This window comes from Pogona vitticeps, chromosome 1, assembly GCF_051106095.1.
Source record: "Pogona vitticeps strain Pit_001003342236 chromosome 1, PviZW2.1, whole genome shotgun sequence".
Lineage (NCBI taxonomy): Eukaryota > Metazoa > Chordata > Lepidosauria > Squamata > Agamidae > Pogona > Pogona vitticeps.
In genome coordinates, this window is record NC_135783.1 from 54,359,851 (window position 1) to 54,371,891 (window position 12,041).

A 12,041-nucleotide genomic window follows, 5' to 3' on the forward strand; every position below is an offset into this window, starting at 1 on the left:
TTAAATCATTGCTGTTCCTTCCATTAATTTTATTCATCAGAATCAAAGCCAGCTTTTTGTATATGTTCTGAATATTTATTGAGCAGTCAGATAAGAAGATAAAATGCATGGTTGTTTGACACCTTTGTTCATGGAAAACCATCCTGTTTCTTCACGTTATGTTTCTACGGTAGTTTTTTGCCTAGAGTAAAGGTTACAAATCAGACCCTGTGACATACCTGTTTTTTATCAATCAATCCATAGCATTTCATGAACCACACAGTCAAAGGTTTTCTGTAACATACTTCAGAATTTTTTTGAGTCAACATATTGTTTGCAAAATGATCTCGAGTTCTTCATCCTTTTCTGATCCAACCAGAACATCTTACATTTCTAGGTTCATATATGGTAAAAGGTTTTGTTGCAAAATCTTTATCATCATTTGTATGGGAAATTAATGCTATAGTTACTGCATTTTTGCCATCTAACTTCGGATTGGAATATGTATTGAATGTATCTTACCTATTATATCTGACATGGGCACACATCTGAAACATGAAGACTAGTCTGTCCCAGAAACTATTATTTCATTAGATGTGTAAGCAACTCTGTAGTACTAGCTTAAGCTTTAATTCTGTGCACCCTTTTTTGGAAGTAAGCTCCACTGAACAGAATAAGACTCAATTCCTGATAAGCATTCATAGCGTTGTGCTGGTAAGCTTTACAACATGCCATCATAGAAATAGATTTTCCATTGAAAAGTATTAATTTGTTATATTATTATCAAATTATTACTTTGGCATGGGTTTACTGAACAGCTCTGTATGTTGACTACTGAGGATATTTTAGGCTTATCAGCTAGTGGCTGTGAATTGCACTCATGCCTGAAATATAATCCAAGCAACTAAAATTTCTTTTAAAAAAAACCATGGTTCTTCTACAGCTGCAGTTATAAAGGAGATTTGCTATAATATTTTATTTTATTTTTACTTAAAATGTTGTGATGGGAAATGCATGATGTAGACATCTACATGGATTGATATTCTGTGCTGAGCTTTAAAACTTTGACACTCAAGAAAATAAGGGTTTAATGCTTGCTATTTGCTTCCACAGAGAACGTTCTTAAAGTTGGCACACCAAAATATAGCAGGAAGATATAATTACAATTCACAGGACTGGTTAAAACTGTAGGTGTGTTTTAATTCTAGCTTTCAGGAAAATTCATAACAAATATATGGTAAGAGTAATGTGATTTACAGTTATACATAGCTGCAGTAACAGTGTGGCTTGTGCTAGTATGGCTTCCTATTCCTCAATTTCATACCTGTTTTGCAGCTTACGATTTCAATTTCTAACTTCCTGTTGAGTAAGACTGATTATATAGGAATGTGCAGGGTTGGTTAGTGAAAGGATTTTAAGGTTTCGGAACTGTGTGATGGCTTTGCATACTCCTGCTGTAGATCTGGTTTGAATATAACTATTCAATGTTATCAGTTCATGCTGTGAACAATATCCCATGTACAGGTACCTGCTTCCTCTTTCTATTTTCTGTCCTGAAATACACAGTACTCCTGGTAGTTCAGTTGTACCATACTATCAAGCATTTTGGAAACAATTTTTTAAAAAAATTGCTAGAAATTAACTTAATTTATTCCCTATTAACTAATATAAGATTTTTTTCTACTTTCCTTCCTATTTTACTACCAGAGATTGAACATCATTGTTGCTGTACTGACCTTTGATGCCACAGTTGTAAACAGCAGTGTTGCACTGCTTCCCAACCAGTTATCCAACTTCATCAGTAAATATGTTTTCATTTCTGCACCTCTTTTCTTACTGATTGTATCTTCAGTGATTAGCTCTGATGCTGTATAGTTTTCATTTATTTTTATGTGACCAAGCTGTTCCAGTTTTCTGCATTTTATGTGTGCTATGATTCTGGCTGGATAACTAAATGAGTTAGGTAACATTGGGTCAGGAGTTTGATTCTCCACAGAGCCTTGGAAAGTGATACAACAAAGTTCCAATCATTAGTGTCAAGGGAAATTAGGGCTTATAGACAACCTATCTTCTGCACAGTAGCAAGCCCATTTTTCAGCACTCTTCAGACATACAGTACTACTGTTGGGATTAAACCAGAAACATTTTTTAGCTTGAACTCTCTTCATCTCTCATCTGCCCTACTGGGACCTAGTCACTTCTGATGAAATAAGTAATCTGATTACCTCTTTGCCTAGTAACAAAAGCTCTTAGAGGGGATATACAACTATGAGAACTGTTCAAATTAAATACCACCTGGTGATGTGCAGTGCTTGCTACAATGTTCATTTATATAAGCTTGCATTGGAAAATACCTCAGGGGTAAAAGAGGCTGGAAAACATATCCAAATAACTTTAGGACTTTCAGTCTCCTCAATGTAGTCTCCAAACTGTATTTTAAGTGTTTGCTAGGTAAATTTAGAGCGCCAAAAACTCAGAAGAAACGGCAGCATTCCAAAAGGGAAAATCTGTTGTAGGCCAATGTTTTGTGCTCCATCACTTGATACAAAAATATTCTCAACTAAGTAAGAAGGAGCTTTGTGGATTTCAGTTCAACTTTTGTTCTTATAAATAGAGATCACCTGTGGCAACTTTCTGCTACCAATATTGAGATAAGGCTGTTACTTTCAATCCAGGTGATTCATGCAGACAACAATCTTAGGATAGGACTTGAGGCAAATGGACTGCTGTCACACAATACCGGCAGAGCCACTTGACAAGGATGCCTATTGGCCCCCACTCTTTTCAATTTCCATATTACTAACATTGTATAAAATTGAGTGGCCTCAAATTCTTCCCACCTTCAGTTTGGGATGTCAAGCTTTTGGTCCTTTTATAAGCAGGTGATATTGGAGTGATCTCCAGTATACTAGTTGGTGTTCAAAGACTTTTCACTAAGCAAATTTTGTGTAAGAGAACACCTGATTATCAGATGCACCAAAGCAATAGTAGTAGAGAAAAAATCCACATATGGAATTTCGATGATAAACTTATTGAGCATTTCCAATCTTGAGAAATCCTGGTCTTTACTTTAATACCCATCTGTGAAGGTGTAGAGAGAGAGAGTGTGCCGTCCGCAGAGAAGACAGAGGAAAAAGAGGATGGAAAGAAAGAACAGCTGGATAGCAGTGAAAGTAATAAAGAAGAGAGGAAAGGGTTAACAGAGAGAGAGGGGGAGGTAAAGGTGGAAGTGTGCTTGGCTGAAGGGGAGTGGGAGGAGCCAGAAGTGACAGTTGGAGGCAAGGAGAAGGAGAGAGAGGGTGTTGTGTGGTTTAGTGCAGTGGTAGAGGAATATGAGAGGAAAAAGAAGGATGAGAAAAGACAGGCATTTGAGAAAGTTCGTACTCAGGGTTTATTGAGAGACTTCCCAAACCTACGCGTGGGCGGACTTTTGCCTGATCCCGCACCTCACCAGTACTCACCTGCGCCTATACCAACCCATGAATGGAAAGTGACCGTAGCCCCGTGGAAAGGAGAAGAGCGGCAAGAACAAGGTGGGAGGAGGGAAGAGTTTGAAGAAGGTCCGGATGAGAGGGGGTTGATCAGGCACAAATGCTGTGGGACAATCTGTGCCAAGAGGAGTCCCCCACCCCCTCACTGGGGCTACAAGAAACCCTATGGGGCCCATCGCCGTTAACCCCTTGGGACTATGTTCAATGTTTGGAACATGTTGATGAGGCTTTGTTGCCAAGTTGTAAACCGTTGGAACCGTTAAGAAACGTGCTGGAGGGTGAAAGAAGCAATAAAAGTTCTGTTGTTAAAGTTATAAAGACTCAACCTTTATTATTTCCAGCTGATATGGAGGGGCCGCCTGAAGGGAAAGGCGAACCTTTTGACACCATCTTTCATGGAGATATTATAAGAATGCAGTAAATATGAAGGCATCTCATTCTGCTCAGTCTCTTTTGTGGTTTACCAGAGTCCATGGGAGGAGCTTGGGTGCCCCTACAGTTGAGGTGTTTGCTGTGAAAATAGTCTGCCAAATAACATCTGAGGCAAAGAACCCCCTTTATGGATTGCTGCCTTGCCATGGTGAAGGAGCTTGAGTAATTCGGAGAAGGTATGGGCTATGCCGTGCAGGGACATCCAAGATGGACAGGTCATAGTGGAGACTTCTGACTAAATGTGATCCACCTGGAGCAGGAACAGCCAATCCACTCTGGTATCTTTACCAAGAAAACTCCATGAACAAAAACAAAAGGCTAAAAGATATGACACTGAAAGATGAGTCCCTCAGGTTGGAAGGCTACTGAGGAGCAGCAGAGGACAATTACAAGTAGCTTCAGAGCTAATGAAGTGGTTGGGCCAAAGCTGAAAGGATGCTGAGTTGCAGACGTGCCTGGAAGTGAAAAGAAAGTCCAATGTTCCGAAGAAAAATACTGCATAGGAAGCTGGAATGTAAGATCTATGAACCTTGGTAAGATGGATGTGGTCAAACAGGAGATGGCAAGAATAAACATTGACATCCCGGGCATCAGTACACTAAAATGGATGGGAATGGATGAATTCAATTCAGATGATTATATCTACTATTGTGGGCAAAAATCCCTGTAGAAGAAATTGACTAGTCCTCATAGTCATCAAAAGAGTGGGAAAAGCTGTAATGGGATACAATCTCAAAAATGATAGAATGATTTCAATACGAATCCAAGGCAGACCTTTCAACATCACAGTAATCCAAGTTTATGCACAAACCACCGATGCTGAAGATGCTGAAACTGACCAATTGTGTGAAGACTTACAACACCTTCTAGAACTGACACCAAAGAAAGATGTTCTTGCCATTATAGGGGACTGGATTGCTAAGGTAGGGAGTCAGGAGATAAAAGACAGAACAGGTAAGTTTGACCTTGCAGTTCATAAAGAAGCAGGGCAAAGGCTAATAGGGTTTGTCAAGAGAACAAGCTGGTCATCACAAAACTCTTTTCCAAGAACACAAGAGGCGACTCTACACATGGACATCACCAGATGGCCAATATCGTAATCAGATTGATTAAATTCTCTGCAGCCAAAGATGGAGAAGCTCTATACAGTCAGTAAAAACAAGACCTGGAGCTGATTGTGGCTCTGATCATCAGCTTCTTATAGTAAAACTCAAGGCTTAAACTGAAGAAAGTAGGAAAAACCACTGGGCTCATCAGTTATAATCTAAACCAAATCCCTTCTTGAATACACAGTGGAAGTGAAGAACAGATTTAAGGAACTAGATTTGGTGTACAGAGTGCCTGAAGAACTATGGATGGAGGCTCGTAACATTGTGCAGGAGGCAGCAACAAAAACCATTGCAAAGAAAAGGAAATGCAAGAAAGTAAAGTGGCTGTCCGACGAGGCCTTACAGATAGAGAAGAGAAGGGAAACAAAATGCAGGAGAGATAGAGAAAGTTACAGAAAATTCAGACTTCCAAAGAATAGCAAGGAGAGACAAGAGCGCCCCCTTACAGTAAATGAACAGTGCAAAGAAATAGAGGAAAAGAATAGAAAGGGAAAAACCAGAGATCTGTTCAGAAAATTGGAGATATTAAAGGAACCTTTTGTGCAAAGATGGACATAATAAAAGACAAAAATGGTTAGGGACCTGACAGAAGTAGAAGAGATCAAGAAGAGGTGGCAAGAATACACAGAGGAATTATACCAGAAAGATCTGGATGTCCCGGACCACCCAGATAGTGTGGTTGCTGACTTAGACAGCATGGCTAACAACAAGGCCAGTGGAGGTGACAGCATTCCAGTTGAACTATTTAAAATCTTAAAAGATGACACTGATAAGGTGCTACACTCAAGATGCCAGCCAGTTTGGAAAACTCAGCAGTGGCCAGAGGATTGGAAAAGATCAGTCTGCATCCCAGTCCCAAAGAAGGGCAGTGCCAAAGAATGCTCCAACTACCGTACAATTGCACTCATTTCACACGCTAGCAAGGTTATGCTCAAAATCCTCCAAGGTAGGCTTCAGCAGTATGTAGACCAAGAATACCCAGAAGTACAAGCTGGATTTCGAAGGAGCAGAGGAACTAGAGACCAAATTGCTGGAAAAGACCCTGATGTTGGGAAAGTGTGAAGGCAAGAGTCCTGAGTAAACTCTGAAACGTTTTACAGAGCTATGGGACTGATAAGAGTCCTAACCCATCTTTGTCTCTGATACAATTAACAGCTTGTCAAAGAAAAAAAAAATCTGTCTTGATTTGAAGTAGTTGGATCTAACTGCCATCCCAGAAATATCCTATTATTGTTGGTATCCACTACATAAAACATCATTGGGTTTGAGAATTATTTTTTCAATGTAACTGCAAACTCTAAGAAAATCATTCATGGCTCTGCACTTTCAGTATATGCCTTTAGTTATTTTGGAGAGAGGATAGTACTGTATAACAGTCAATTAAATCAGAGATTCTGTATTTGTGGATTAGGAGAGGTCAAAGGTGTTCTTTATTATTTAATAAGGTGCCCTTTATATGAGCACCTGAGAAATCAATTTCTTGCTTTGGGTGGTAGACCCACCTCCCTTGGCTCAGCTTTGTATGCTGCTTGTGGCATGGATATAACCACTACCTATCAAGTACTAAAACCTGCTTTGGCCGCATTTTTTTATACTTTATTACAGTCAAAGACCAGTAAAACCAAATCAATATAAAATAGATACATATAGTTTGGTAAAGTCAGTCAGGGTAATAAAATTCCATTAAAACATGATAAAACAACCCCTTCTTTCCAGTTAATAACATCATGTATCCTTAATATAAGTAAAACCTTTGGCCGCATTGAAGATATGTGCAAAGTATCAAAGAAATTATATAAGGAGGGAGGCCATGTCAGTTTGTATTTATGTGTAAATTAAAAGGTTCCCCTTGACATTTTTAGTCCAGTCGTGTCTGACTCTACGGGGCGGTGCTCATCCCGTTTTCAAGCCATAGAGCCAGCACTTGTCCGAAGACAGTTTCCGTTGTCACGTGGCCAGCATGACTATGTCAATGCCAGTTTTTGTTGTTGCTGCTGATATTTTGTGATGGTGTGTGGTTTTAAGTTATAAAGCTTGTTCTTTCCTTAGTGACTTCTCCATTGACAATGGTACATCATTTGAATGAGCACATTTTTCTTTAAGAATCTTCTAGCAATACAAATAGTCTCTTGCCAATGTTTTCAATGTCCTCCGTCTTTTGATCTTCAGCTTTCACTGTAGCTATTGATTGCTGCTAATAGTTAAATCTTTATTTACCGACATTTGCTTGCTATGTTGGGCTCCATAAATTGCTTTATGGTATTCAGTAAACATAACTCAAATGAGTTAGGTACAGTGGTGCCCCACATGACGATGATAATCCGTCCCATAGAAATTGCTGTTTATCAAAATCATCGTCATGTGAAAACCATTTCCCCCTTGGAATGCATTGAAACCCATTTAATGCGTTCCAATGGGGGAAATACCTCGTCGTTTTGCGAAGATCGCCTATAGGGCAGCCATTTTGCGAAGTGCCAATCAGCTGTAAAATGGCTGCCCTGCGAAGCATGGGTCCGGAACACACAGGGCAGCCATTTTGCGGAGCCGCCAATCAGCTGTAGAAATCGTCATCTTGCAAACAAATGGTTTGCGAAGCACGGACCAAATTGTCGTCAAGTGAAAATTGCCCATTGGAATGACTGTTTTGCGAATTGCTATAGTGATCGCAAAAAGTCATCGTTATGCAGATTCGTCGTTTAGCAGGGTCATCTAGCAAGGTACCACTGTATCTGCTGCAGAGCTCTGGATTGGGAGTTTTATTCTCCAATGTGCAGGGCTTGAGAAATGCATTTGTCCACTCGTCTATGACGAGTGAAAAATGCTGCTCAAGGAGTCTGTCTCTCTCTCTAATCCTGCAGCCCTCCCCTCCCCCTCCCATTACAAAAGGAAAACTGCCCTCTTCTTGCAAGAAGAGAGTTCGAGCGGTACATAGAAATATAGCTCTGCAGGAGAATGTAGAGTAGTCCCATGCTGGAGAATATGGAGATTCCCTGCTCCCAATTTCAACCGAACGAGGACACATCCTGGGGTGGGAGGGAACCATGGCTCCTTAAGAGGCTGTGTGCTTTTGCTTTTAGTTTGATTTTTGCTGGAGACATTCAAAAAAGAAAGGCATTCAAAATACAAGTTTCATGACCCCACAGGCAGACAGGTAATAAAGCAACCTAAGTCTGAGGGTATAAATCAGTGATTCCCGTGTACGTAATACAATTTATTTTGGGTTTGTACGCATTCTTACATAGAAATAAAAGTTAACAAGTGCCTAGTTTAAATTTGTTAACATAAATTGCAAGGCTATAGTCTGGTCATGCTGACTGATGAAATTTTTGACTGACTGCTGAGACATTCTAAAATTTTTCAAGTCCTGCTGATATGCATCCCAAAAGAGGAGGTTGACTGTGCAGCCTTGGGCAAGCTGCACAGTCACAGGACACCCTCAGAAGTAAACCACTTCTGAGTACTCTGTACCTAGAAAATCCTGGAAAGGGTCACCATAAATCGGAATTGACTTCACAGTACATTGTTGTGATGATGATGATGATGCAACAAAGTTCCCCCTCCCCCCCTGCCACCTCTCTGAAATGCAAGAAATGTTATATATATTAAAATCTATGTTTTGATTGGGGACTCACTTTCCTGCTAACATTTTGATGCTTGGGGTGAACCTAAGCTGATGAATGATTTGACTAATAGGGTTACAGGAGGCTAAAAACTCTTTCATAAGTAGGATTTATGAAATGCCTGCATGGTTTCAAGTAGCTCACAAGTCTTCAGCAGAGAGAAAAGGGGCTTGTAAGATTATGTTACTATTAGGGAGGTAGTTCAACTAAGGACGTGAAGTTTGTAGCTTTTTTTAGATGAGCAGACCGAAACAGATCAGGAATGTTTCTAGAAATTAATTTCCAAAAATGTTCAGTTCCTTACTACTTATCAATGTTACTTCAAAAGATGAAATACTTGATATCAAATATACTATGCAAATACAGGATGCTGGAATCTTTTGTGGTTTTAAGACATACCAGACATAGCATACTATACCTCTATAAATATTGACACCATGGACTATTGCTAGGTAAACTGTCAGAAAATATGCCAAGTATGCTCATTTAACTGGGAGACTGGATTTGTATATTTTACTCACTGTTCAACTACCACGGCCACTGAACGTTGTATGTGCTTGTTACATAGCACAAACTGGCATTATAGTATGAGAAACAGTAACATTGTCAGATAGTAGGTTGCAGTGCTAAACTCACATTGTTAAGGGGTAAGTTTGATCAATCCAACAGACTTGATCAAACTTACTCATTTCACTGAATATATCTGATTGAACATGCGAGACTTATTTAAGAGTGCCTTGACCAGTCCCCTCCCCCCCGAGCTTCCATGGCTGAGTAGGGATTTGAACCCAGGCTTCCCGAGTCCTTATCTGTTACTGTCCACTATACTACATGGGTTATCCCATTTAAAGAGCTTATAGAAGCAAAAAAAGTGGGAAAATATATCTTCTCAAATAAGGATAAGTTTATAAGTAAGAAAGGGGTATTTATTGCTTAAAATGTGGGGACCTTAATTTTTCTGTTTCCTGCTGTGCTTCTGTACATCATCAGCTCGCGAATGTCTATAGCTATATTAATGATGCACTTATGCAAGTGCTTTATTACCTGAGAAGTGCTAAGGCACTTTAACGTAATGGTTCTGAAACTGTTTGAGTTTAACATCTGTTAAATGTATATACATGTGAATACTTTAGGTATAATGAGGTTTTACAGTCATGGCCAAAAATATTGGCACCCTTGCAATTCTGTCAGAAAATGCAACCCTTCTCTCAGAAAATTGTTGTAGTTGCAAATGTTTCGGCACTCTCATGTTCATTTCTTTGGTTTATGTTGGAACAACACAAAAAATCCAAGAAGAAAAGTTAAATCTGATACAGTCCCACACAGAAACTCAAAAATGCACTGGCCAAAATTATTGGCACCCTTAACTTAATATTCGGTAGCACCCCCTTTGGGAAAAAATAACTGAAATCAGTTGCTTCCTGTAACCATGAATGAGTTTCTTACACCTCTCTACTGGAATTTTGGACCACTCTTCTTTTGCAAACTGCTCCAGGGCCTTCAGATCTGAAAGATGCCTTCTCCCAACTGCTGTTTTGAGATCTCTCCACAGGTGTTCTATGACAGGGGTCCCCAACATCCGGTCCGTGACCCAGCAGCAGCCCATGGCCTAGGCAGGATCAGGATGCGGACACAGATCTCCTGCTCCCCCCTGCACAGACAAGACTGTGTTCTTTGAATACCTCATTTCATTTTCTGTAAACAGTGCCACAATGTCCTTTACTAAAAAGTTCTACTTTTGTCTCATCTATCCACAGTATGTTCTCCCAGAAGGATTGTGGTTTTGTCACGTAAGTTTGGGCATACTCCAGTCTTGGCTTTTTACGCCTTTGTGTCAGCAGTGGTGTCCTCCTGGTTATCCTACAATAGTGTCCCTTTTCATTCAGATGGTGATGGATAGTGTAAGCTGACACTGTTGTACCCTGTGTCTGCAGATCAGCTTGAATTTATTTGGAAGTTAATCTGGGTTCTGTATCCACCATTCAAACAACCCTTTGTTGTAATTTTTCAGTAATTTTGCTCTTCCGTCCACATCCAGGGAGGTTAGCTACAGTGCCATAGGCTGTAAACCTCTTGATGGTATTGCACACAGTGGACAATGGAACATTAAAATCTCTGGAGATGGACTTGTAGCCTTGAGATTGTCAATGTTTTTCCACGATTGTTTTCTTACATTTTTTTCTCTCAAATCCACAGACAGTTCTTTACACTTCATTATTTTCTCCATGCTCAGTGTCACACACAACACAAAGATTGAGTCAGCGTTTCTCTATCTTAACTGGTTGCAAGTACAGTGGTGCCTCGACTTACGAACTTAATTGGTTCTGGAACTCCGGTCATAACTCGAAAAGGTTGTAAGTTGAAGCACCATTTTCCCTTGGGAAGGCATTGAAATGCAATTAATCTGTTCCGGTAGAAGAAAAAAACCACCAAAAACAAACAAACGAACACTGCAAGACCCATTGGAAACGCGATTAATCCGTTCTGGCCAAAGTGGGGGGGGAGAAAAGCAAACAAACTGTGCAAGACCCTTCAGAAACGCAAAAAAAGCAAAGCAAAAAGCAAGCAAACTGCAAGATCCATAGGAAATGCAAAAAAAAAAAAAAGCAAAGCAGAAAGCAAACAAACCCCACAAGACCCATCAGAAATGGGGGGGAACCCCAAAAACCAAACAAACCCCTCAAGATCCATCAGAAATTGGGGAGAAAAAACAAAGCATACCCCCCAAGACCCATCGGAAATGGAAAAAAAAAACCCAAGAAGCAAGCAAACCCTGCAAGACCCATCACAGCATACAAACATAATCCCACCACCCAGCCCAAAATCACCCTGCAAAACCCACCCGGAACAGTTTTTAAAAAGTACCTTACCTTAACCAGGCATTCCAAAGCCGCCTCTGATCGCGCTCATTCTAACCGTTCAGGCGAAAGAGCTGCAAAGAAGCAGCCTCTTCGCCTACCAACAGTTAGCAATTTGAATTCCCTGCCTTTTTTCCCTACCATTTTTGGTTGTAACTCAAAGCTCCGGCTGCAAGTTGAAGCAAAATTTTGCAGCCAGAGCTGATTGTAACTCAAAATGGTTGTATGTTGGGATGTTCGTAAATCAAGGCACCACGGTATGATTACTATATTGCCCACACCTCTTACGTGCGACAGGTGTGTCTAAATACAAATTAAAGGAGCATCGCATACTTTAAAATAATTTATTTCTTACAATTTAGACAGGGTGCCAATAATTTTGGCCAGTGCATTTTTGGGTTTCTGTGTGGGATTGTATCAGATTTAACTTTTCTTCTCTGGTTTTTGTGTGTGTGTGTGTTGTTCCAACGCAAACCAAAGAAATGAACATGTGAGTACCAAAACATTTGCAACTGCAACACTTTTCTGAGAGAAAGGTTGCATTTTCTGAGA

The 12,041-nt window shown here is 40.1% G+C and overlaps 1 protein-coding gene across 8 annotated transcripts in view; it reads left to right on the forward strand.

The window, feature by feature from the left end:
- ADSS2 (adenylosuccinate synthase 2) overlaps positions 1–12,041 on the forward strand; it is a 53,529-nt gene that overhangs the window by 3,996 nt on the left and 37,492 nt on the right. The window contains exon 2 of one of the 8 annotated variants that reach the window (XM_078383095.1): positions 1,093–1,780. The exons of the other annotated variants lie outside the window; for them this stretch is intronic. The gene's annotated coding sequence lies outside the window, so the exon portion shown is untranslated. The remainder of the gene's footprint in view (positions 1–1,092; positions 1,781–12,041) is intronic. 8 annotated transcript variants of the gene reach the window in all.